Source organism: Ceratosolen solmsi, unplaced genomic scaffold (genome assembly GCF_000503995.2).
Source record: "Ceratosolen solmsi marchali unplaced genomic scaffold, CerSol_1.0 scaffold30, whole genome shotgun sequence".
NCBI classification, from domain to species: domain Eukaryota; kingdom Metazoa; phylum Arthropoda; class Insecta; order Hymenoptera; family Agaonidae; genus Ceratosolen; species Ceratosolen solmsi.
The window spans coordinates 2,150,745-2,178,111 of record NW_011948421.1 but is presented as its reverse complement, the minus strand read 5'-3'; the positions used below and the strand labels follow the sequence as shown (position 1 = coordinate 2,178,111).

Genomic DNA, 27,367 nt, shown 5'->3' with positions numbered 1-27,367 from the left:
TATACCGAGTACCGATCGATATTTGCGGATATTGCGACGAAACGTCACATTATTAGTAAGCTAGTTGGAAATCTATGAGAATATTAAATAATTTCATCATAGCTTTCTTAGTTTTTATAGTACTTACCGAAAGTGTTAATATACATAATGTAGAATTAATTTTTCAATGTAGAATTAATTTTTTTCACTGTAATATCATAAATATATATATGTTTAAATATTTAAATATTGAAGTTGAATTTATACGCATGTAGAACACGTTTTCATTCGAGATTTCATAGAATTTTATCGAGTGAATCTTGGCATACAAACTCAATATTAACATTAAATTGAAATCGAAACTTCAAGACACACACAATCCCACAATTTATAAAGCATGTGAATGTATAAATATTCTTGAATAAATGTTATATAGATAAAAAGAGAAAAAGTTAAAAAGCTTTGAAAAAAGAAAAATAAATAAAAATTGGTCACTCTTTCAAAGTGAAGAACAAGGAGAAATAACCGACACTCGGAGCAGTCGCTGTCTTTGTTGGAAATCGGCCTCTCGTGCAAAGAGGGACGACCTCTAAAAAGCTCCGAGAAACTTCTCCCATGTTTGGACTCTATTTTTTCCTATTTTAACCGCCTCGAACCCGTGTGCGCACACACACGCAGAGACAGGCAAATTTAAGACCAAAAGTCCGCCTAGCAGCATCTATCTGCGCGTGTATTTGCTCTCTTTTCCTCCCTTTCATTGCACGCGTGCTTTGAATTTAAAATATGCGAATCTACACCTGTGGGTAAGAAGGGAAAATTGTTTGGCGATTGTAACGAGCTTGCGAATGACGATTTTGTCTTTTACTTAGTCAAAAGATCACTCAGACATACGCTTTTCTTTCCTTCTGTAACAGGACTAAGTCTGCATAACACTCATTCTTTGTTTGTACTACGCGACATAGACGAAAATCCATTAGTTTGCTCATTAAATAAACACCACGATTAACTTTCTTTAATTACTTTCGGAGACAGCGCAGTCGTACGAAAGCATTTGAGTGTTTTAAAAATATTAATATGATAGTTGAATAATCGTTTAAATTCATCTATTTAGCATCTATTATTCCTGTTTACGAATAAATGAAAATGATTCTTTAATTATTCATTAAATTCTTACAATTTAGACATTATTTAAATCAACTTGCTGGAGTATCAGAACTTTTAATATAAATAATACCATGAACATGTTAAAATTCATTGATTAAAATATAGTTGGCAATTCACTTTTATTATTTTTAGTTTATTTACAATATATTTGAACGTAATTAAATGTACTGTCCGAAAAGTAATGGGTAATGCTTAAGATTCATATTAGGAACATTAAAAAAAAAAATTAAGCAACTTTTTTTTTTATAAAATATATATGAATATTCTAAATAAAGTAACATTCTCTGAGTTGATTCCGAGCGACAAATTAATTACGGTACAATACTTGACCCCCTGAGCTAGATTCTTTATCGGTACTTTCTTTTCAATATTTTCAATATATTCAAAATGCAAAAGCATTCTCCAGGAATTGTATAAAAGCTCTGTAGAGACGCGAATTTCTGTTAAAAACACACGACAAAAACTGTGCACGCTCTTGCTCATCTCCCAAGTCCGTATAGAGTTATTTCTGAATCACGACAGATTAATGTTCTCTTTAAAAACAACGGTGCACCGTTCATCATTGTCTCTCTTTATACTTTTTACCTCCGTACTCATTCAGTAAATGTTTTGTTTTTTCTTCTATAAATATACCGTCATAAGCAGTTTTCAATACTACTCTAGCAATAGAAATCTTATCTGATAATAAACATAATATGAAACGTGATTGGATTGAAAGAAGAAATGAAAAACTAGCAACCACGAGGCTTCTATCAATTTGTCTTTTTTTTTTTGTTGTGTTTTAATTTTTGTTTTTTGTTTTTATGTGAACGAAGATTTATAAGGAGTTTTTATATAATTACAATAAATATTTTTAGTATTTGTATAAAAGATCTTAACTAATCTGGCTTATATAAAAAGAATTTCATAATTTCATTTATTAATTGATTTTCGAAAATTGTTATTGAAAATAATTGAAGTAAATTAATCATTCATAGAATACGATATACATACGTATCTCAACAAATACATACACTATTAGTTATCGTTCAATTTTTTTGCTTACTTCATTAAACGTTAAAATTCTATAAGAAATGCATATAAGTAATTAAGAAATGAATTATTTGTTTTCATAAATAATAGAATTGATAATTGTAAGTGGTCGTGATTTTTTCTTATTCGTTGAGCACAAAGTTTTACGCTTGTGGAACGAGAGGAACATTACATTTTCTTTTATCATTTTTAATCAATTATTATAACTTATCTAGATTAAAAATCAGTTTATAATTTTTTCAAACGCATTTAAATAAAAGTAAAACTTTGTTCGATTTCTACGTTCATTTTATTTGATCTTATTCACTTTGAAATGATAAAATTCTAATAAATCATTTTTTCAATAAATTATATATTCGTCCTTAGCTTCTAATATGTATTTTAACTACTTTTAAATATTTTTTTTATAGTTATAGATTGAAAAGTTTATTTTTATCAATTGACAGAAGAATATTTAAACGATGAATGTAATATTGGTCACAGAATTGCCACTAGACATGATCTTAAATAGGCTGAAATGCTATATAATTTACTGGTAATTATTCACTCAGATTTATTGACGAATCAATGAGTAAAAGAGAAATTAGTTCGAATTTATAAATATTTTGCGAGAATATCTTTAGAAAATTACTAAAAAAAATTATAGATTAAAATTAAATATAAATTCATTTGATCAAATACTTTATAAATGCCGATAAATAATAATAATGTTAAATAATAAGTGCAACGGGGAAATAAATATGTAATCATCTTGATATAATGTTTGCACTAAGTTAATACAGCAACGTCAATTATATCATAAAGTTTGCCCCGCTAATTTAATTTTGTTTTTGTTAATTACTTAAACTCTATTAATTATATTACTACATTTTACCAAATAAATGAAAATTATAATTTATAATAATTAAAATAGTATAACGTAATTATGTAATTTGTAATTATGTAATAATTTTAAAGTGTAATTTACATGTTTTCTCCTATTTTCGCGAAATTCGCATTAAATTTAACCAAACGATTTATATAAGAACTATCGAAATATTTTATGTATATTACGTAATTTAAAGTATCGTAATAATTTATCGTAATAATTCATGGACTAAAAAAAATTGCATGAAAGTTTTGTGTCAATACTCGTTGGATAATGATAATTATATTTAATTGTCCTATAATTATTAAAATGACATTTCATCATCATGATGCCCGGAAAAATACACATTTACCCATGTATCTTCGACATCTACGCCTCTTATGCATATTATGAGTCAAATGCATTCATTCATACAGCTTAATATACAAAAATTTAAACGAAAATATATGAAACAGATTCTGAATGACTGTATTGGGGTTAAAAAAATTTTAAATTATATTTTAAATTGAAGCTTTATAAATATATATATATATATATATATTTTTTTTTTTTTTTTTTTTTTTTTTTTTGAATAGTATTAAATTGAGAATATAAGTTGAGAACCATTGAAATATGCTATTAACTATATTTCAAAAGGATTATAAAATGTGCTACCATTATAAAAAGTTATCAAATATAATTTGAAGTAGTCAGAATTTTTGCTGACAAGATTATGGTCATCTAAATTATACATTAATATGCATACTAAATTAAAAAATACTCTAAGTTACATATGACATGTTTGCTTAGTTGAACATAATGAGTATCAGTGTAATCATAATATGCAAACATACATACTTTTTAGTCATACAAACAGAAAAGTCACAATTATACTTGGTTGAAATAATTAATATAAGCACTTGAAAATACAAACTAACTAGTTATTTTAAAATCGTATAAATCTATGTTCCTTGAACTACCTTTTTTAATAATTAACGGCTTAACATAGATTTTCTAATTGATTTCTTTTAAATCAATATATTTGATATATATATATATATATATATATATATATATATATATAATTTTTACTTTTATTTATATTATATATTTGAAATCGAACTTGTCATTAGAGAATATATATACTTTCGACACTGCTAAGTTATTATCGGCAGTTGAGATTTGTAATAAAATTTTTATGAAAGCAGCAACTAAATTTTTCGACAGAATGTTCTAGCTATTCTAAATATCTCATTGCTTCGAGACAATATTTTAACCGGGTATTTCATATGAGACAGAGGTACACCGTGATGAAAGTACAGAAGAGTTTATAACAAGAGGTATAACTGCAAATCAATGCAGCCATTCCAAATGATGCATCGTTATCTATTCTTAACCTTGTCAACTAAAAGCAACATCAGCCTTGACGTAGAAATCGTCCCCACTAGCCCACGTGAGCATACATCAAGTGGATCTAACCGAAACAACCGAGATGTTGCCAGCGTATTTAATTCGATACACGCAACAACTACTCTAGCCTCTATTAATCAGTCCGGTGTGACACTCTCATTACCACAAAAAGGTAAAAGATGTAAGTCATAGGACAAAAAGCTAACCCCCTACATAACGTGGTAGAAGATAAAGCACAAGTGTCCAAGATGTGCGGCAGGTGCGAGTCCCCCAGCTGATGTCACTTGTCGGCATAAAACACTCGGGGATTATTTCCGTCGGCTTGTATACCGCTGTATACGCTAAACGAAGACGTTTCGAGCACGTGCTGGAGAGGACAAGAGCCATGATGTAGCCACACGCAGCCGCGCACGAAGCAATGACCCAGAGTGCCAGATTTCTTCGTGCTTGGATCGCCCATATGGCTGAAGATGGCATTGTTCATTTTCTCTGGGCGCTTCCTCCTTCCCTCGGCAAAATTTACCTCGCTCACTAGCGAAACGAACGGGCTTTTCGACGAACGCCAACGTCGACGACGACGACGACAACGCTGGAAATAAGAGTTCCTCCCATCTCTACGCGTGGCTTCTACATTTTTCTGCTCGCGCGAGCATAAATCATGTCGGGTGGCGATTCAGGGCCGCCGGTTAATTTCGCTTAATTTCGCACGAGACTCGGTCTTTTGGCAGCGTCCATCTATCTCCGCGATGACGAATCCACCGAGAGTTTTCGCAGGCGAGTGAAATTTTAACGATCATATCTGAAATTGGTCGATTTTTATTCGAGGATAGAGGAACCTTCCAAACGAGATTACTTGGTTAATACCCGCTAGTTCACTGGCTATTTCATTGAAGCGAACTGTGCAAATATATTTTCTAAAATTTCCGTTCTATGGATAAAATACCCTTATGCGCAAAATGAATGAAGCTTAATGTAAAAGAGACCGAAGAGTTATAAGCGTTTCGAGGCCTACTTTTCGAGAATACTCTTTTCTCTTTTGAGATAAATTACTGTTATTATGTACAATTAAATCATTTTATTGCGCGAGACTCTGCTAATGACACACTCTTGCACATAATATATAAATAAATATCTCAAAAAAGTGTCAAATTTGTACTTTCGCAACAACGGATGTAAAATATACATGTACACATATAATATATAAAATTTATACTTTCGACATAGGGGTTAGGAAATATATATATAGAAAAATGTTGGATCACATTGATTTTGGCATGTTGCGCGAGTATTGTAAAACTTTGCGGCCTAAAATTATATTTTAATAGTAATATTTTTCATAAAAATTCGACGATTCCGGTTGTTCATGAAGCACGTAAAATAATTTGGCACGCTGCCTATCAGTACTAGGTAAAATTATATTTAAACAACTTGTTTTATTTAATATTTTTATATGGCTAAATATAACGCGATTAACTCCTACCGAGGATATAAGGCATTTAGATAGATCGTCATGTAAAAATTTGTTTGTGTTAGTCTAAACAAAAGTACTTTTAAACGGTTGAATTTTGTATGCATGATTAAAGATGTTGATATACAATATTTTAGTGGTAAAATGCGTTTCAAATTAATTTGTTATATTTACAAATACGAATCACCGAGATTTTTCAGCGCAACGTATTTTCATTATACTATTGTATTAAATAATTTACCATTCGTGCTTTATTAGACGATTCCAGGTTTCGAATTACAACTTTTCAAAAAGGAAAAATTAAAGTTCGCACAACGTCGTCGGTGATTGATTATTACTAAAAATATCCTATCATCATGTCCGTCCGATCAGTTCGCAATGCCACGGAATACGAAACTTTCAAATCTCTCACGCCCGATCCCACGACCCTGAATCCTCAAACATATATCTAAGAAAAAGGGAAAAGAAATCAATAAAATATACCTTTTGAAAACGAAATACGCAGCAAGTTCCACCCTCGTAATCCCACCGAGAAATTTCGCCGGCCCAAGAAAAGAGAAAAGAGAATGAAATAATAAATAAGAAAGACGGCAAATAGACCAAAAATACTCGGCACACGGTCGGATGAATATGACGGCTCGATCCTCACGGGACTTTCCTTCATTGGATTAAAGCACAGCTATTGGGGAGGGGGGACGAGTAAGGGAGAAGAGAGCACACGTATACAGGACTTAAAAGTCTGGTTATTTCCCTTTGCCCTGACGTGGCCCACATGTTCGGCGCTTCCGAGTTCGAGCTCTGCTTCCACCTGCCGCCACTTCTTCGGGTCTCTCATACGCTTACCAATGCTCCCACGCGCTCGGGTTTTCAACTTATTCTCACGACTCCTCTCCCCCCCCCCTCCCCGCCCACCCCAATCGTTTCGCCTGAAAAGCCGCTTTCATTTGTAAACGCGGGAGAGTAAGGCCAAGGACGATTTCCTTCCGACTGGTGCTAGATCCTGCGGAAACGCATTCGTTCCTCCGTTGCAAGGACAAAGTGATGTTAACAGCTTTTTGTAGACCATTCGTGGCCGGGAACTCCTGAGCTATTACAAAGAGAAAGTCAAGATGCGCGATGGGGAAATATGTGCGCCCGATTCGCAATAAATAATTAAAGCGAAAATATTCGCTTTAATAGTGACTTACACAAAAAAAAGTGTCCTATACACACTCGCCTCACTTTTCCCATCATTTCGTATTACTAGGCAATTTGATGAGTTGACAACGCTTCCATAAAAGTAAATTTTAATAATTTTTCCATTCGCACGTTTTTGCCAAAGCTTATGAGATTGTTAGCTTTTATTGGTAAAAAATGTAAATTTAACCCACTTCCTCACGCACATATAGATGTAGAAAAAAAAAAAAATTGTTCGTTCAATTTTCACATTGAACTTTCGTTTATCTTTTAATATCATTAATATATATTCAATTTTATTAAACTCTTGCAGACAATCGCTACATATACTTGATAATTATAAGATATTTTACTCTAATAAAATAAAATTAAAAAAATAAAAAAAAAAATAAAAAAAAAAGACAAAAAGAGAAAGTATATACGTGTTTATTATAATATACCGTATTGTAAAGTTGATGTTTCATTGTGTTCTTTTTTGTAACTAATATAATAATTTGGCATCAGCATTTTAATTTTTTATGAAAAATTTCATTCTCTAAATAGACGCTTTGATTTATTAACGCCTCTGTAAAACAAAATTTCAATCAAAAGTTATGTAGTCGTTATTTTACAAGATCCGTAAATCACGGTTTATAATGCTTTTCTAACTCAACCACTTTCTCTAAGCAATTGCATAAGGCTATCCTCATCTGCGAATGCCATTCACTCACGATGTACGTACAAATTCGTAAAAATACATAAAAATATTAAATAAAACGATAAAATGGTCATTCAAAAAAAGAAAAAAAAAAGAAAAAAAAAATTCATAATTGTTAAATGTAACCATATACTCGTATTCTCTTCCTTAAAAACCTTCAAAATATAAATATACGTTGGAAACAGGCTGTTGATTCAAAATATATGGATGTTTGTCTCGTATGTGAAATCCTACTTTTAACAGGAAATCGCGAATCAGCAAAAAATATCTACTTCTGATGAAAACGTCAGTCAATTTTATAAAGGAGGTTATTCTTGCAAAATAAACAATAATTCTTTACACTTGCATAAATAACATATTCACCAAATATTTAGACAAATATAGTAATTAGCAATTAGTATTATAAAAATGGAATATGAAACGTATTAAAATTTTTATTGTTATAAAAATACATAAATATCGACTGAAAAGTGAGAGAGAGAGTTAAGTAACGTAAAAATAAAATATTTCGCGAATAATTATATAAATAACATTTTTAAATGTAAATAAAATAAATTCAATTAAAATTTTTTACAATAATTATTATTTTATTGAAAAGTTAATAATAAAATCTTAATTTAATTATTAAGATTGAAAGATTAATTAGCATTTAATGACTAAAGATTTTATTCGTCTGATTTCGCGTCACTAGCTTTCTCTTCAAAATGAGCAAACGAGCATCTCAATAATGTTTTTTATATTAATATACAAAAATATAAATTAATGAATGGCACAGGCAAAATGGCAATTATTGCACTATATCAATTTACTCAAAATGTAAAACTTTGAATCAATGTTGATTCGAGTTTAATAAACGACAGTTTACGTATTGTAGGTATAATCCTTTAAACGGGTAAATATTTCGTTAAGCCATTCTCAATGTGTGTGCGTGTGCGTGCGCGTGTGCGTGTGTGCGTGTAGTTCGAAAAGAAACAAAATGAAGGAGATTGTATGAATTTCAAAAGAATCGTTTTACAACTGTTCAATCAATATTTTTTATCAATTTGGTTTTTTTTTTTTTTTATACTAGACGATTGTTGCTAGGCGTGAAAATTTGTCTTGCATAATTATCAATATTTCATTATTTTCCTTATGAAATAAATGATTAAGACTAGATAGACATGATATTATTTACGTTTTATTAAATATATTGAAATAATATTTTAATAGGTTATTAGGTACGTACAACTAGACACTTCGTATAGTGAATGTAGAAGAGGGCATTAATGTAGTAGTTAGTACACGTTTGAGTACAACGTAATTACATCCACTACGAATTACCTAATTTATAACAACTACATATGTGCTTGCATTCATTATTCGACATAGTATGCAAAGTACAATTCGTGCGAAAGGCCAAGTTAATAAATTGTGAAGAAAATAATGCTTGATTTAAATAGGGAAAATATATTGGTGAGTAATACTTTGAGAATTCAGCGTATATTACTAAAGACATATAGCCAATATGCACATTGAATGGAACAATTTAAAGTTAAACGAATCAATATATAATCCACATATACAGATTATTTATATATTGATTAATTGTACGAGTATTCAAAAGACATTAAGCTTTTCGTGTAAGCAGATAATAAAGAGCTCGTTCAAAGATTTGCAAGTAAATTTAAAAAGCAACAGAGCAGCTACCAAAGTTAATATTTCCAAAAGTTCAAAACTGAAACGCAATAAAGAGCCTACAGTCACAGGCTCCTTAACAATAAGTGCCAATTACAGCACTTTAAAAGCGCTCTGCTGTGCGTGTGCCTGTATACGTATGTGTTGAGTCTGGCGGATGGGGTGGGGTGAGAGAGAGAGGGGGGGGGGGCAGACAAATAGGGATCAACGAATGACAAACTTTGAAAGAGCCCTTGCAAGCTTGCCATAGTAATGATCGTCAGCATACCGATAAAAGACCGCGTTGCTTCAAAGAATTAAATGAGGCGTTGCCATAAGAGTTTTCTTCAATATTCATAAGCTAGAAAGAGAAGAAGGACAGAGAGCGAGTGGTATGTGAAAGGCGGGAGGAGCGAGGAACACGTGCGACAATAATGAGCGTTGGCTCGGTTACGGTCGGCGCACTTCCGAGAGCGGATGACGGTAATAATTGAGTGGACCCGCTCGTGACATCCGGAGGCCCCGGAGTCGAGGCGCGTCGATGTGTGTCGACTTCCAGGCCGAGGGAGACCTGATTCTAAAACCGCGACCCCATTCGTGATTTCGTTCTCGAATTTTTCTTATTAATTCGTAGCTGCGGTTGGAGATTAATGTTCAATGGTCGGTAATGGTCTTCTTTTGCAAATTCCTCGCATAATGATTATTTGATACACCGGGGTTCTTTTTTATTTTTTTTTTTCGCTAAAGCCTATAAGAAGCTCGTAATGATTTGATGTAACGCGACTTAAATGATTAACAAAACATTCTTTTGTGTGTGTGTGTGTGTGTGTGTGTGTGTGTGTGTGTTTGAGCGTGCCTTCGTAGCAGTGAAAATATAATTCAGTCGCACGATCCCATTCTCCAGTCATATTCCAATTAAATATAAATTCTAATTTGTGTAATTTTTTATTATTTATAGAACGTATATATTTATTTAAAATATTTTAATAATCACGAGGAGTGTTCCATTGTACATTATTTTAGAAATATGTAATTAAATATACTCTTGTCAAATGTTTAATCTTATTCGTTATATTTTATTACAATCACAAATGACATTTTTAAATGGCAATATTTGGCTTAAATAAAATTTGTAACGATCCTTTTATAAGTATCATGGCGTGCTATTCTTATATTTTTTTCATGATTAAGTAACACAAAGCGAAGTCATATAATACATTATTTATTATACTAAAACTATAGGTGCTCTTATCTTAAGATATTACAAATTGAAGCTTATGTTAAACATTTTACTTAGCTCAAGTACTGGCAAGAGGAATATCGGTTATTTGTTTGAATAAATTCTGTTATCTTATAAGTATTCTGTTATATATATATAATAACTTGTATCGTTATTAAACATATTTTAATATTTTTTTTATTTGCACAAATTGAAAAGTTACGAATATTAATTCGAACGAAGTGGAAGGTTTCGTACGTATCGGGCTCTTTTGTTTTTACAATGAATAAAATCAACAATGTTAGGCTACATTTGAAAGATTAGAAATTAGGTATGTAACGGTATACTGGATTTGTGTGCGCGCGCGTGCAAGTGTAGCCAATGGGATTCGGGCCAAATTTCATCTCATTCTGACTAATACCATCTTATCTGATAGCTTGAATATTTAATAGATAAAGTTTTAAATACGGTAAAATGTACAAGTAAAATAATAATTTAATTATGTTAATTTGTACACCTGCCTTTGAAAAATTACGTATAGAGGGAAAACATTTTCTTCCAATTTTAAAGAAATTCTATACATAGTAAGAGATACTTTCTCAAAATTCACAACAGTTTTTTCTTATCTAGAATGTAAATCTCAATGCAAAGTTCCAAAATAATTATATTTTTAATGTAATTTTACGTTTAATATTATCACAAGATTTATTGAAACAAAACCTTTAAACATTTTTCATTATGTGCAATAAATATAAGCAATAAATCAATCTGCTTCTGAAAAATTAAACAATTAATTATTTCTAAAACAATCAATACTTGTTATTGCTTCTTTGTGTATAATTTTCTAAATTGATTATAACTATATATTGTGTTAGAAAAGTAATTTTAAAATTCGCAATTTATTCCCATACTTATTATTAGCGTGGATTGTAATTTTAATTTTCAACAGAAGCAAACACAATCATTAAAAAGATGTAGTATTTATCATTTATAATCTTAATATAGCGAACTAATCGATCACATAATTAGTCAAAAGTTTTGGGAAAATGTTTCTTTTTTTTTTTTTTAATTTGATAAAAAGGGAAATAATTGTTTTTCCCGTAATTCTATTATGTCACGGGTAAACGTGTGTGGCAATAACGAAGAAAGATTTTCAAAACATTGTTCCAAAGGGCTCATGAATCTTTCATTATGTGTCAGCACTCTTAGCTCCATTCCCTCGCATCCATCACCACATACGCATCGGAAGTAAAAAAGGACGGAATGATGATGGCTTACGCGCGCTATTATATACGGGCAAACCCCGTTAAATAATAAAAACGTAGATGAATAGATGAAAAACGTGCACTACGCGCTTGCGCACAAAAACAAAATAGAGTTCATCGGGAGCACACGCGCGCACGCGCGCGCGCCATTATCGTCCAAAGGAGCCCATACGTTACACCTGATTTGGGTAGAAGACGGCGAAATAAAGCGAACAATGAGAGAGTAGCGACGAGACAGAAAGCAACATACGCTCGCTTACACCTTAATCGTTGTTTTTCTTCTTCTTTTCAATTCTCTCGCGTTCACCTTTTGCCTTTCTTGCCGCAGTTTTCGGACGAGACGTCGTCGCGGGGTCAATGGAACACGACCGACGCGACTACCACAATAGGATTTATTTTCCCGGGGAGAGAGCCTAAGAGGCTTATTAGGTCTGGTGTACGTCTGTTAAATACCGTAGTGGCTTTGGAGCTTTGGATGCTCGCGCTTCGTTTCGCGACACTCGTACAATCAACGACATCGCAGCGTTTCGAAATCCTTTTTATATTTGCTCGGCGCACTTGGTTAAACGGGGGGAACAGGTAGCGTACCGAGGACTCAATGGTGCTAATGGCATTGTTTTGAATAAATAGAGGCTAATGCCGAGTTGAGAAATGGGGAATAACGTTACTTTCGCGAAATAAGCAGCGTTCGTTAATGCCATACGTATGCGTTACGTATGCGCATGTGTTCTATGCAAATCCATCTATTCGCAGAATTAGTGGGAATTTTCAGTATCGGAGCGATATTCGAATTGCATATTATTATCAGCGAATTTTAGCTCTGGTTAATACACGAAGAAATTATTCTACCGCTTTTAGTTACGGAACGAGGACGAAAGTAAATCGACAAATGTTATTATAAAAGTACGCTTGTGTCGAGAGTGTCGTTGATCTTGCTGTATTGGAATAATTACGCTAATGTCGTAAAGAAGATACGAGCAACTTTGCGATTACACTTGCAGAGTTTTTGAGCATTAAATAAATTTACAGCAGCTGGACTGCTACGGCTACCGATTGACCAGCATGTTACTCATCATCGATAATAAAAATAAAATGAACAAGAAACCGCGCGAAGTCAGAAAAACGTTCTCTAGCTGCAATGTGTAGTCAGTAACTCGACCACCGTGCCGAGTGTAAGTAAGCTGTAAAGATAAGCCAATTGAAACCGTCTCGTAAATCAGGTGTGTTTTCTACAGTAGCGCTCATCCAGATTTTTTCCAACGAGTTCCGTTAAAACCAAGAGCCGCCGCATAGCGCAACGATATTTATTGGCTCCTTCTATCCTCGCAGATCCACCGGATGAGGATGATGCGCGCCGCCCCTCTCTTTCCTCGCCTGCTGCGCATTCGCGGAGAAAGCGAGACGACGCATTATGCATCGCGCCCACGCGCCCGGAAAAGTAAGAGAGATAGAGGACAGATGAAATGGACGTGTTTCCGCCTTACGAAGGAAACTATGCGGCAGGTGTTGCCGGAATAACTGTTCGCAGGTCAAGTGATTTTCCGGGATGCTGCGGTTGGAGATCTCTCGGCCTAGTTTAGATTTTCACTTTCGTTGACACGAGAAAATGATGACGGAGCAAGGCAATGTCGCAATGCGTGTGGTCTCGATCGTAATTCATGGGTAATCTTTTAATTACCGTTGCACTGGTTGCTCTTTTTTCTTTAGAGAGTCGATAATACGAAAGGAAGTTTAGTATTTCAAGTATATGAGAGAATTGGTATTATTCGTAAACCATGACTCGTTCGATTGTGTTTTTTCTTTTTTTTTTAAGTGAATTCGTGACGTGTTAGTAGAGTCGAATTGTGAGCGATGTTTCTCTAATTGAATGAAAAAAGTTGAGCTCGAGTGAGGGAAGTTATGACGACTCGATAATGGGAATCATGGATGGCAGGTTTTAGAAATTAAAAGCCCCTGAATGTTTTGTGAGCCTGTACAATTTAAAGACCGTATTGTATGTCTATATATATATATATATATATATATATATATATATACACACACACACACACACACACACACACATGTAGTTTAATTTGAAAGGAATACTTTATGTGTACATTAATATCGTAGATACAAATCAAAACTTCGTGAAATGAAATAGTTTAACATTATTGTTTTCTTAATATTATTATATTCTTGAATTTTATGATTGAATATGTACAATATATACAATATATATCTTGGTTTTACCTATTTTAAGAATCTTATTAAATTAATAATAATCTGATACTAAGCTCCGTATGTACAATGAGATTAAATATATTTAATGGAGTAAACTCGTGGCTTCTTTACGTAATTTATCTGCCTTCTTTTAAGTTACTTTTTATTTTAACTCTCTCAACTTATTTTATACAAATATAAATTCTAAATAATAGCGTTTTTAGAAACCAGAACAATTTTTATCATATAAATTACACATTTCTTTATCTATGAGAATATTATTTATGACACTGGTACATACAAAATCTATATTCATATCTTACTGATATTATCTGATAAGAAGAGGCGCTAAGTTTTGAAGTGGTTGCTAAAAATGTTATTATTGTTATAATGAATAAGTTATAGTTGAAAGTATGCACATCAAATAAAACTGTATTTCTATTATTAATGAAGTTTACAACACAAAGCTTAATAAATTTGTTTTGATAGTGCTGCAATTCATACAATAAAATGGTCTTTGGTTTCTTTTGTGTCTTCTATAATACTCGATAAAGAATTAACAACCAAGAATGAAATATAATTGAAATTAAAGCATATATTTTGTATTTCTCCTTTACCATATCGTATAACCATCCTATGCGTGCACGCGCGCGTACCATACCACACCATGACCAATAATACATCAATTCAATTTTGTTGTTGTTGACATTTTACACAAATGCGCGATATATGATTCATATAACGCATTTAAAATAATGACGTTGATTCATTTAGATATGCCAATTTATTTATTATTTCATTATCTAAAAGTATTAACATTTAAATTTTTCAAAATTATTTTTCCCTTAGACATTACAACACAAAAATGATTTAATATGAAAATTAAAAATTATACATAATATTATTGTAATTTATAACTAACTAAATCATTTATATGCGACAATTATAATAAATAAGCTTTATTTAAATAAACAAAAATAACTTTATATTCGTCATGAATGTATTAAGCTATTCATTAAATATTAAATTCAGAAAGACATTTCTTTTAAGATAATGAGAATGAAATAAAGCGAAGCCTTTGTGCGAATGTAAAATCAGAAAAACAAAATACTCAAGTACGAAATACGAAAAGATTTATAAACTGTATAAGTCCTTTCTTTCTTTATATTAAGCTGACGTTTAAAAAATTATTTCTTATCTCGAAGATGGGTCAACGACTCAGATGTAAGCGATCTTCCTTATCGAAAGTGCACTTGGAAATAGTAATTTTGACTTTACAGAACAGATCATTTGCTAGAAAGAGCAAAAAAGTGGTCCGACGTTAATTAAAGTCTGACTCAACTATATTTATTAAAGTAATCGGCGAATTTGATTTCAAGATAAGAGTATATTAAGTGAAGTTTCTTAATTTATAAATACATGCCGATGAGAATAATATCAGGCTTTGTGAACGTTGTGAACGAGTTGTGAAAATAAAAATGATAACACTTTTAGTTCAAATAGATCTATAGTCTTGAAAATCATATTTTATCACTGCAGAGTCAACAAATGAAATCTTTATTGCTGAATAATCGCAAGTCACTTGCGTTTAAAATACATTTTAACCTGATTTAATAGTCGAGTTTGAAACTCAAATTATTTATTAGCGAAGTTTCAAACAAAAGTAACGTGGCTGATAGCCAGATATTTCTTTAACCTTTAAATGTAGTTTGGCCAAATACTGTATATGTATGTGTGTGTGTATGTGTGTGTGTGTGTGCGCGCGCGCGTGCGTGCAATTGTTTTGTCTACTTTATCCTTGTCACGCGATGGAGGAAATAAATAAACTACGAATACACTTCAATGATGTTAATAAAAATCGCTTCTCGATAGCAATTCACCTGCAGTTTTCAAGAAATTATTAATGTATAGTTTTGATCAATTTTTCTTTCTTAATATTATTTCGAGTAAACTACGCTGTACGTATATAAATGTAGGAAATCGATTTGTTGAATATTGTGAATTTGCTGCCATGTACGGATTCCTCAGTTTTTGTTTGACGCTTACAACTTAAGCAGAACAGTTTGAATTTCTTCCCTATTATTGATTGCTTATTTGAAAATAGTAACTTTAAATTGATAATGTTTGGCCTTCCAGCCCATCTATATCAATTATGACGCTCATGGATCCAGACACAAACAATAATTTAGCGTTTTAAGTATTAATATTGGAATGGAAGCCGCGATAGCGATTCGATGCGTATGGATAAATTTAGCATTATCGCCGTCGATTGTTGTCCTTGTAAACGCATCGTCGGCGTCAGGTATTTATCTCCCTCGACAGCATTCGAAAGAGCGGGAAAAAGCTCTACCTGCGGCGCATAATACATGCGACAGATGCGACAGAGGCGACGGCGGTGGCGGCGGCGGCGGCGGTGGCAGCGTCGGTCGTCGTCAAGCGGGCAAAAAAGATCGATTGCTGAAGTAGTAGCCACCGTCGCTGGTTGCTGGCTGCTACTCCTGTTGCTACACCGTCGTTGGGCCGAGCAAAAAATATGCTACGGAAACGGGAAGCAGTGCGCACTCGCGACATTTTTGAATAAGTAGTCCGATCGGACAACGCTCTGTGCTGCGGCACACCACCGGAATGGACAACGTCGAGAAAGAAGATAATGAAGCGCACTTGGAAAAAGCAAATTACAAGGAGACCTCTTGCGGATATTGGACGCTTGGAACAATTATGAGGCAAGAAAGGAAACTCACCGGCTATAGCACAAATTGAATAAATGCAATTTTCCGCGCCAAGTTAACGGACGCGTTTGCGCGCCGCTGTTGCATACGAGATACCACGGCGATGCTTTGCGACGCGAAACGTACACTGGCGGCTGTAATAAGGCCGATGACCGTCGGGAACGATTCACTTCAGCCTCGGTCGACGAGAATTAGATTTAAGATGCACATATCTGTACGGTGGTGGATGGACCGTGGTTTGCACAAGTGGGAATAAGCCGAGCGAGTGTCTCGAGTGTGTTTGCCGGAGAGAAAGGGGACTTTCGTTTTATTTGAATACGGTTATTCTGTTATTATGCCAGTGATAATATTTACGACGAGGGGTAATATACACCACGCGTTAATTCGAGCGTTGACACTTTATCCAAGCGCTCGCGAGAAATGGGACGCTTCCCATATTAATTATTGTTCATGCCCAAGGAAAATTCTGCTTAATTCTTAAAGATAACGATGCCTCTCAAATTTACTCGATAACAGTGACAATCTCGATTCTTTTAATAGTCTGCGCGCCTCCGCAATACCGAATATTTCGCTCGCATTGAAATTACGAGACGCTTTAATGAGAATAATTCAGCGTGAAATATTCATTCGAAAACAATAGCTTTTTACTCGATAGTGGCATACGATGAGAATTATCGCTCTTGGCCTTTTGCATTGACTCTCAAAGCTTATAATTTCTATTTCTAATAATGACTTTCCAAGCATGTCCACTTTTTTCAGTTTTCGGCCAAAGAGATCCATTATATTTACGAACATATCGGTAGATTGGCTCGACCGATATTTATTAATAATGCCAGAGTTACCTAAAGTCTTTTGATTTTTATCAATTTTATATCGAGTTGAGAGTCCCAATGTTGCGTCCCAATGCCCCTTTTATCAATATTTGGCTACTCGATAATCCGAATTATGATATAAGTCACTAAACTCTTACTTCCACTATCTCCAATTTGGGGGGGGGGGGTAGAAATAGGCGGCATAAAAGCAAAACAAAAACAACATCTAACTTTCAAATATCAAGACTTTAAAAATTTCTATCCATTTAGGACATAAAACTTATTACTTTCCACCTCTTTCAATCGAGCCGAGACAACGACGGATTCGTATCCAAAATCTTTTCGAAAAAACAAGTATTATCGTTCTATCAAAGACAATGCACCCCAGCGGCAAGTGCATACAAACCAACAGCAAAACGAATAAAAATAGCGTGAAAGGCGTCAGCATGAAACGCTATATCCTAATCCAAATACACTTGGTCTCGGAGCGCGAGGCTCAAGGGTAGACGGGTGAGTTGCATTTTCCCTTAAGCGGGCGATAAGCGGCAACTGAGAGCCACTGGCGCGGCTTCCATTATCACGGTTCGCAACCCGTGCCTCGTCCTCCTGGCTAATTTTACGAGCCTTGCACTTAGCCGCGATCGATTTTCGCATTTGTCGCTATTTTACAGCGCGTCCTCGAGTCGTTAATACCGAAGATGAAGGATCGGAGTGTCATGGTCGATTTGTCGACCACCGCGACACTCGAGCGCACTTTACGCGACTCGATGAAGCCAATTGTCAATATCCCTCGGCCTGTGCGAGTTTACCGGCGACGGCTGCTGCTTGGCAATTCAATCGGGCCCGATTACTTTTATAACGGCACCGTAAGCCCAACAGTCCCGACGTGCCGTTTTTACAATAATAAAAGGACCGTAAGAATTTTACGAGACAATTCTTAAATAGATACGAATAATGCGAGAAACGTTGAATTTTGCCAAGCATATTAATAATATACTCGACGGATGAAGTTTGAATTGCCACGGGGCAAGATCGGGAAGATCATTTTATTATTTTTCGTTGTTTGAAAAATATTGTTGACAATGAATTTTGTATTATTTGAATGTTTGAATGTGAGTTTGTAACTCTAAGTAATTTTATTATTACAAAAGTGTAATATTATATTCAGTTTAACGTTGCGAATGCTGATTCCCATACAGCCATCTAAATATAATACACTGGGAATTGCGTATTATTTCGATACATTATATGAGTAATTCATGATGCCTTGGAGATTATATTGATTAGAGAACATACTATTGTCCGCCCAATTGGCTTTTATCCTTCAAGTTATGACTCGCTTATAATAAGCGTTATAACCGCATATATGTGGATTGATTGATCGACCGGCTGATTAATCGATCGATTCGCTTCCCAGACAAAACAAAACTTTTTAATTCTTTCGAATATTTTAACAGAATCAACATTTTATTCAATTTTATGGGGCGAAGACTTGCATCAAGGGAAGCCTATACTTATTATAATAGTTCGTCGTAATAGTAAGTTGATTCAAGGACAATTGTTAGTCGAGTGGGTTTTTTTTTTCCTTTTAACGCTAATTATAAGATAAAAAAATAGAAAATGTACTTATTTTATTCCTGGCTATTCTATCTAATTAGATTGGTCGACACGAGATTTTTTCAAAATTCATTATGCCATTACAAGTTGTTGTTTTAATGACGATTACAAATCTGTCAGTGGAAATTAATTAAATGACAATAAACTGGCTATTTTAAGCACGAATAAGGAATAATTAAAACAGGTAATAACTGATAAAATACCTCGACTGACAAAATAAATATTCTTGTTTTTTTTATTTTTTTTTTATTTTTTGTTTTTGTTATACTTTATATAATTAAAGACTTATAGCAATTTAGATTACCCGAAACTTTTATAATTTTTATCAGTTTACCAATCAGTTTAGCCAAAAATTCTATAAATGCTGTCTTATATGATTTATTTATAAAGGAGTGTCACTAAAAGCAACTAATTTACACGTTGTTCATGAATGTACAATGGGAGGTTGTCGGAAGTACTTTCTTATTAATATCGCCAAGTCCTATTGCTGTAGAAATATGCCAGGCGTTGTCTTTTAAAATCAACGAGCCCGCCTATCTTGTTATTCAATCGCAGTTCGAGCTGGTCAGAGTGTCATTTCTGACACTTTGGATTTAGAATACATCAAAAGCAGATTTAACGAGGGGATTTGTAATCGGTGCCCAGCAATACATTCGTATACTACTTGCGTAAGCCCAAGGGCAGAGAAAAGTTCGTGTCTCGCGTAGCAAAAGCTGAGCGCGTAACCCTGAAATCTATCAATTCAAAAGAGAGATGGATTATGACAGTTTTTGAGAAGGCTCGAGATTATTTAGGCGTAAAAATTAGATGGATGGCAATCGATGTTGCGCGAGCGCGGTGATTACGTCGATCGTCGAGTAGTTACGGTAAAGCGGCAACAGCGGTACTCTTCCTTGGTGGGATAAATAGCGCGGGTCTTCCGCGGCAGGCATGAAAAGGAGCCTAAAAGCTGATTACGAGAGAGAGAGAGAGAGAGAGAGAGAGAGAGAGAGAGAGGGCATCGAGGGAAGAAAAGGCGTTTCGTATACAGGAATAGAATTGAAAGGTATAGGAGCGGGAGGGCGGAAAGCCTGGGAAGTAACGGGCCTAGAGCGCACGTGCGACCCGCATCGGACGTCGGATTTAATGCGCGCTCGTAAAAAATCTAATTCCGATGCGGTGGCACTGGCACTGGTGCATTCGCATTACTCCCGGAAGACCGCCACCGTAGCCACGGCCTGAATGTTAAGCACGACTTTGTTTGTTTTTATTAGAAAGCCAAATTGGCGCCCGCGCGCGCACGTCTTCTAAAGCCAATCCATCCCGGCCTGTAAATCAGGCTGATATGCATTTTTATCGAGCTCGACACCATGTAATTGCTCGTCGCACTTTATTAGAGATCTTTGCACGTTCCAAGAAGCTACGAGCAGAATGTAAGTGTGTATTTTACTCTTTTACAACTAGCGAGCACATGGATTTTCCTACCTTTATATCCTTTTTTACCTCCATCACCTACGCGAAATAAACGCAATATCTATTTCATACGGTTACGTATTCGTTTGGCTTAATACATGGAAGAACATTCGACTGTGCGTTTATCACCAACTTTCTACTTCCTCATTCAAGACTGCCAAGTCATAATGCTCGATTACGAAATTGTTGGTTAAAGAATTGGTTAAATTTTGTTATCGATCAATTTTTAATATGGAACAAAATAAAAAATAATACGCATATTTTTCAGTAAATTCATATATTGTAGATAAATTTGAACTTTCCTTATTCGCAGTTCTCTTTCTCATGCAAAGATGCGTGTGCCAACACACATACGCACACTCACACAACCACACCCACACGCATACGCACACTCACACACCCACACCCACACCCACACGCGCACGCACACAAAACACACGAACAAACAAACATACGAAATTTGGCATATATATGCGATTTCATTATAAATTTATTTGTTATACAATCGATACAATAGTTTATACAATATTTTATTTTAATAATGAAAATATTAATTTTTAATTAATACAATATCTAACTCGAGTTATGATTGAAATAGAATATTTCATAAGGTATCTTGTAAATTAAAATATGATTCATAGAAATAACATTTTTTTGTCTACAATTTATCAAATATTATTTTATATTATGAAAATATGGAACTGTAAAAAGACTATTTAATTTAAATATGAAGACTAGCTTGTTGAATTAATCTGATTCAAAAGGTGAGTATAAGAATTCGATTATAGATGTAATTTATTGCAAAGATATTGAATTTAATATTAAACTAAACTAAACAGGATGCTTAAAAAATTTATGATCTTAGTATTACCAAAGTGTATCGTCTTCCTAGACGATTTTCATTGAAAAAACATTTTTTTTTAAATCAAACAAATTCATTCATTTTCCCTCGTAAATTTTCTTTAATAGAAACGGTTGTCCATTGTTTGTAAAAATTCAAATCTATAAAACCAGTTTATAGCGTACATTTATTGTCGCAAGAATTCGTTAGGGTTCTCGATTTCTTACTCCATTGACAATGAGGTATAAAAATTTGATTATAATAATTAAATAAATATGCAAAATTTAAAGAAACTTTATTCAGTTTTGTTATAAAGGAGTATGGAAGTATTTTTTATTAATGTGTAATTTGAAAATGAAAACCTTTTAAATATTTGTCCTACTGTTTTAATTGGTTGTGCTGCATTCGATACTTGTAAAACTACGACAACCTCTTAGAAACATTAAATTATATAAGTACATTAAACATAAAAATGCCTTTGTTAATGTGGATAGTTTTAATATTTCAATTGTAGTTAATTAATTATGCAATTGAAAAATAAATTTAAATAATCTTGTTTTCCATACTATAATTAGATTATTAAAAATTTGTTAAATATTCATATTTTTTAAACATTGAAATTTGAATTTCAGACATTCTGACAAGTACCAGTGGAAATGTTTTAATTTTCTATTTATAATATAAAATTGTTTACAGCACTTCAACATAAATATGTATACGGGATAAATTTTTCTATCTTATTGTAAATCAAACAATTCCTAATATACGCAATATCTGTTCTAACATTTCAATTAAAATTAAAATAACTACATAAAACCTTCTGTTTATGATGAAATTTAAAAAAATTCTGACTGGAATAGAATTACTGGATAATTATATACGTCTAAAAGGATTGAAGATTGGTCTAATAACTAAATATTTTATTATTTGCCTCGTATAACTTATATATAAAAATTTTATATAAAAATCATTTCATAAAATGTCGTACAACAGCAAGCATGCTCCTATCGTTTATAACTTAAGGATTTATCATAATTTGTCTGTACATTTTTATTTAAATTATTTTATAATATTTTACTTGAGCTACAATCATTAATAAAATATAGAAAAATATAGACATAATGTTTTATTTAAATGAAATTGATTTTGTTTCATATGGATTTACTTTGTAAGACTTTTATGCTATGTTTATGGATGTATTAAATATCAACTTCTCTAGTTGACAACGCCTATGGAAAACGTCTAGCTTTAAGAAGATTTACTTACTTAGCAAAAAAGTTGAACGAGCGAAAAAAAGGAGAGAGAGTGATAGATAGAGAGATACAGAGAGAGAGAGAGAGAGAGAGAAAACATTTCAGAAAGTGGTCTTAGAAAAGTGGATTTGCCTCTTGAACGATCGCGTGCTAACGTTTCTTATAGCACTCGAGGCGAACCTTCGCCCTCCTGCAGTTGTAATATTTCAGGTAGTGCGGAGCGTAGGAGCCATCGAAGCTGTTGTAAAAAAAATCAACCGAAAATCCAGTGTGGAAATCTCAGAATCGGTGCCTCTATTGTCAAATGCAACGTTCAATGTAATACATTTTCCAATCACAAATTAACGTTGTTTCTTACATTGACGCTTGCGTTACGTATGTTAGTATACAAATGACAGTGTGCATATATGTATATCCACCCAATGCTTACGCCATATATATAATATTGAGTGCGTGCGCGCGAGAGAGAGAGAGAGAGAGAGAGAGAGAGAGAGAGAGAGAGAGCCGAACTCGCTCATATACATGTATTACATTGGCAAGATTTGCTCGCGCTTGCGCGCTCCTTCTCCATCTAAGCGGCGGACTTTTCGCCTCGTTACTACCTGCCGGCTTAAAACGCACGCATACAGGTAGAAGCATGCGGGGGGGGAGGGTGAGGATACGCGTGTATAACGGGAAAAAGGCTCCGACGTTGCCGCCACTACGGCGGCAGCAGCCGTTGCACTTTCGAAATCCCTCGAACTTTTCAAGGTGACAAGCGAAGCGAACTGGCCGAGCCGCGGACCAAGAACCCCGACCGAGATGTAGCCGAAGAACCCAACTCTGTTTTTCTCAGCCTCCCTCGGACTATTATGTGTATTATGCTTGTGTTATCTCTCTCCCTCTCTTCTTCTTCTTCTTCTCCCACTCGCATGCGCGCACTCCCGCGCCTCTCCAAGTTTCGACTAAAAATAGATACTACTACGCTCGCAAGCCAATGCAGCAGACACTAAAGAAACACCCTGCCATTTACGAGTGTGTTAGTTTGAATGGAAAAATTATGGTTTTATATTTCGCTCCTACTAAAGTTCAATTACAATTTTGATACATACGCGTGTGTGTATATATATATATATATATATATATATAAACGTGAAAATGGAATATACATGACCACTCATATATATATATTATATACAAACTATAAAAGAGATTGTGAAAGGGTATAAGTATGCGAAAAGCGGGTTGTAATGGTGAGAGCGTATTCGTAAGAAAGGCGCTTAAGGGTTTTTGCAAATCTTCGCAGTTTTGATGATTAATACGAGGCGAGATGTAAAGAGAACGTAGTCCTTCATAGGCAAATAAACGAGGATAATATTGCTATACGGTCATTGATTCTCAGAGAGTAAATACATTTAGATTTAAAGTACAAATTATTGAATCGCAATCTCGTTGAATTGACTCTACGTTACAGTCCGCGTTCGTGAAAGAGGATTCCGATTTGCAGAATACGTAGAAAATAATTTCATTAAAATTTAAAAACAGTGCTGTAACAAGCCAATATTAAGATTCTTATGAATGCGCGTGCAAACGGATATTACATTTTCAAGATAAACTATTTTCTAATTATTATCTAATTAAACTATTTTCTAAAAACATTTCAACTATCTCGTCGATTTTCCATTGACGTAATATAAATTTATTGAAAATATTCTGTATAAAATTACGGTATTACATGACAGAAATAAAAATGGTGCAAATATCAGCTGTAGAGCAGAGCGGCTCAACTAAATAACTTTTTCGCTAGTTGTCAGTTTTCATTGATTAAAACAAAACAGATGTATTTTATTTTTTTTTCAAAATTCAAGCTGGCGTTGTGAAAACGCGTCGAGCCTTCACTTATTGACAATACGTAAAATTTAGGACTTTTGTAATGGAGTTAAATTAAGCCGAATTAAATTTCATGCACTTACCGATGTACATTCTGATCCCACATCCGATAATGCAAAATTGTAGTGCTATAACGAGCGATCGATCGATGCTTTCTACCATTTGAAATAGAGCTATTACATGTTGACTATTGATCAAACGCTGCGCAATAAGAGTCAACAGTATAGAGCAACAGTATGGTAAGATTTATTTGACGTATTGAAAAATTAAAAAAATGTTTTCGTTCGGATAATCAACCCGTGAATTTATCTTCTTGCGCAAAAAAACATTGGCTTTTTATTGATTATAGTGTTTGGCATTGAATAAAAATGATGCTTAAATATAAAAATAACTGAAAGACGACCGTATGATTAATGAGCCATCGAACGAATGAGCCGCGAGCTGTATTTATAGCATCGTTTGTCAAAAGTCTTTCCACCAATCGAGAGAATCTCTTCGTATTAAGTATTTGGCAAATAGTCGTTTGGCTTTTGAGACTCTCCTGTCATTGCCGGGCAACATCACTCAAGTAAGAAACACCACTGCGCTCGTACATCTTATGCGAGATTCATCTCTTTACTTCGAGCCGCGCAAAAGCGAGCTCGTGAAAAAGACTGGGGAGTCGGCGCTTGAGTAACACCTGTTTGTTTAGTACGAGATGTTATCGAGCTCTCGACGAGGCTTCGTCAAGTGAGTAGTACTTATGCATCGTCGTAACCAGGTTCTGCCGCGACTCTCCGTCACTCTGATCAGAAATTTATTCATTCTCTCTCTCTCTCTCTCTCTCTCTCTCTCTCTCTCTTTCTCTCTGTGTTGCGAGCGCGCGCCACTTAAAACCATTGAGCGAATGGTTGCCGTGTTTAGCAACGTAACCATCGAATAAAAGAAAAGGAATGGCGATTCACACGTTTTTACTTGGTTTTTTTTCTTCTTCTTTTTAATTATTTTGCTAGTCTTTTTCTCTATTAAAGTTGCTCTTATCAACCGCCACGCTTTTAAATACAGCCTCGCCGCCTTTCGACATTTGAGTCTACTACACTTCTGATCGTTAAAGTAGTACAATTAAAATTATGATCCATTTTAATTAAACCTTTAATATAATATGGGAATTAAATAAATGTCGATAATCGTTGAATCATGTTATAAAGAGTGGCGCGCGCGTTCAGATCGTTTAATATTGTTATAACTATGGGCTACGCGTTTTTGTCACAATGCGAATGATTCTTTATGTATGACAACGTTATTTGCTCGTAAGAAAGTTATTCGTCGATTGAATTGTTATAATTATTTTACCAATGATGCATATAATATCATCATCGGTGGCTAAAGGCTGCGATATGTAATTTAAGTATGACGAGCGCGAAGACGGCAGCGACACATTTTCCCAGTATTTTGTTAAACTTTGCGCAACAAAGCCGTAAATACGAAACAATTCCTTTCGAAATATTTAAAATAATCTCACTCGTGCATGGCAATTGCGCCCCCAAAGTTCGTTTTATTTATTACTAATTCGCTCCGTTCAAACAAGCGAACAGCGTAAAGAATAAAAAGCTAGCCGCACTGTGCTAGGAGGATAATTTTATTATTCTTAATTATTGGTAAGGAAACTCGGTAACCGCGTGAAACGAATGGATTCCGGGAATACGAATCTTTTTACGCGCCCTCTTTTTCTTTCTCCTTTGCGCGCGATTCTAAACTAACTCTCCCATTACATAAGCACAACCTAACCTTCGGTCGCGAGTAAGTCAAGGCACACGAGAGCGTGCAAATGTATAAACGACGAGCGGCCCGTTTTTTCTCATTTTTTTTCTTCTCTCTTTCGATCCTGGCTCAATCTCCTTGGATACGCGTTTCAAACAGACGTTTCGACAAAGTGCCTGTAACCATGAACGTAAGCTCGTCGAACGATTAGCCCATTTATTTCCCATAGTAGCGAGGCGAATGAAATTGGTGGGGTGGGGTGGGGTGGGGTGGGGAGGGAGGAGGGGGGGAGGAGGGGGGTTGAAAGTGAAAATACAGCTAAGACGATGCCAAGTTTATACTGTCGTTTATGCGCAGGAGGCGCAAACGTCATTGCACATAAAATTTTGATAATTCGCACGTGCTCGGTGGGCTTTCCATTACAAAGAAATCTCTCCTTCCTTATCATTTTCTTAAAATATTTTGGCATTGATCGTTGAACAAAAATTCATTCGCTTAAGCTAACTTGGCTGGCTTTAGCTTTCAATCGGCGCTCGCTCATTCAGGGACAGCGCGCGCTCCGCAACATTTCACTGCGCGTTCACGAGCTTCAAATCGGCTTCATATGCCGAGAATAATATAATCCGCTGTTAACGAGACACCGGGAGTATCGGCTACGCTCGCTCCACTCTATAAGGCATCGACAAATAAACAATTGTATCGGGGTCCGTTATATAAAGTTATATAAAAATTAATCGCTAATGCGTGTTCGACGATGCATCGGGCTATTGGGACATTTTCCTCAAGACACGTGGATCGCATAAAGTTGCACGAGCCATTTGAAAAGTACGAGCTGAGCCGTTGTTAAATTTTACGCGCACACATGATATAATGCATCCGGTGCTTATAAGAACAAGGCCAAAAATTATTGGTTTTCGTTCGTTAAGCTCTGCACGGCGTAAT

General features: G+C 34.4%; 1 protein-coding gene across 1 annotated transcript in view; it reads right to left on the bottom strand.

Moving 5' to 3' along the window:
- Positions 1–27,367, bottom strand: part of Arl4 (ADP ribosylation factor-like 4) — a 43,188-nt gene that overhangs the window by 14,466 nt on the left and 1,355 nt on the right. The window lies entirely within an intron of this gene.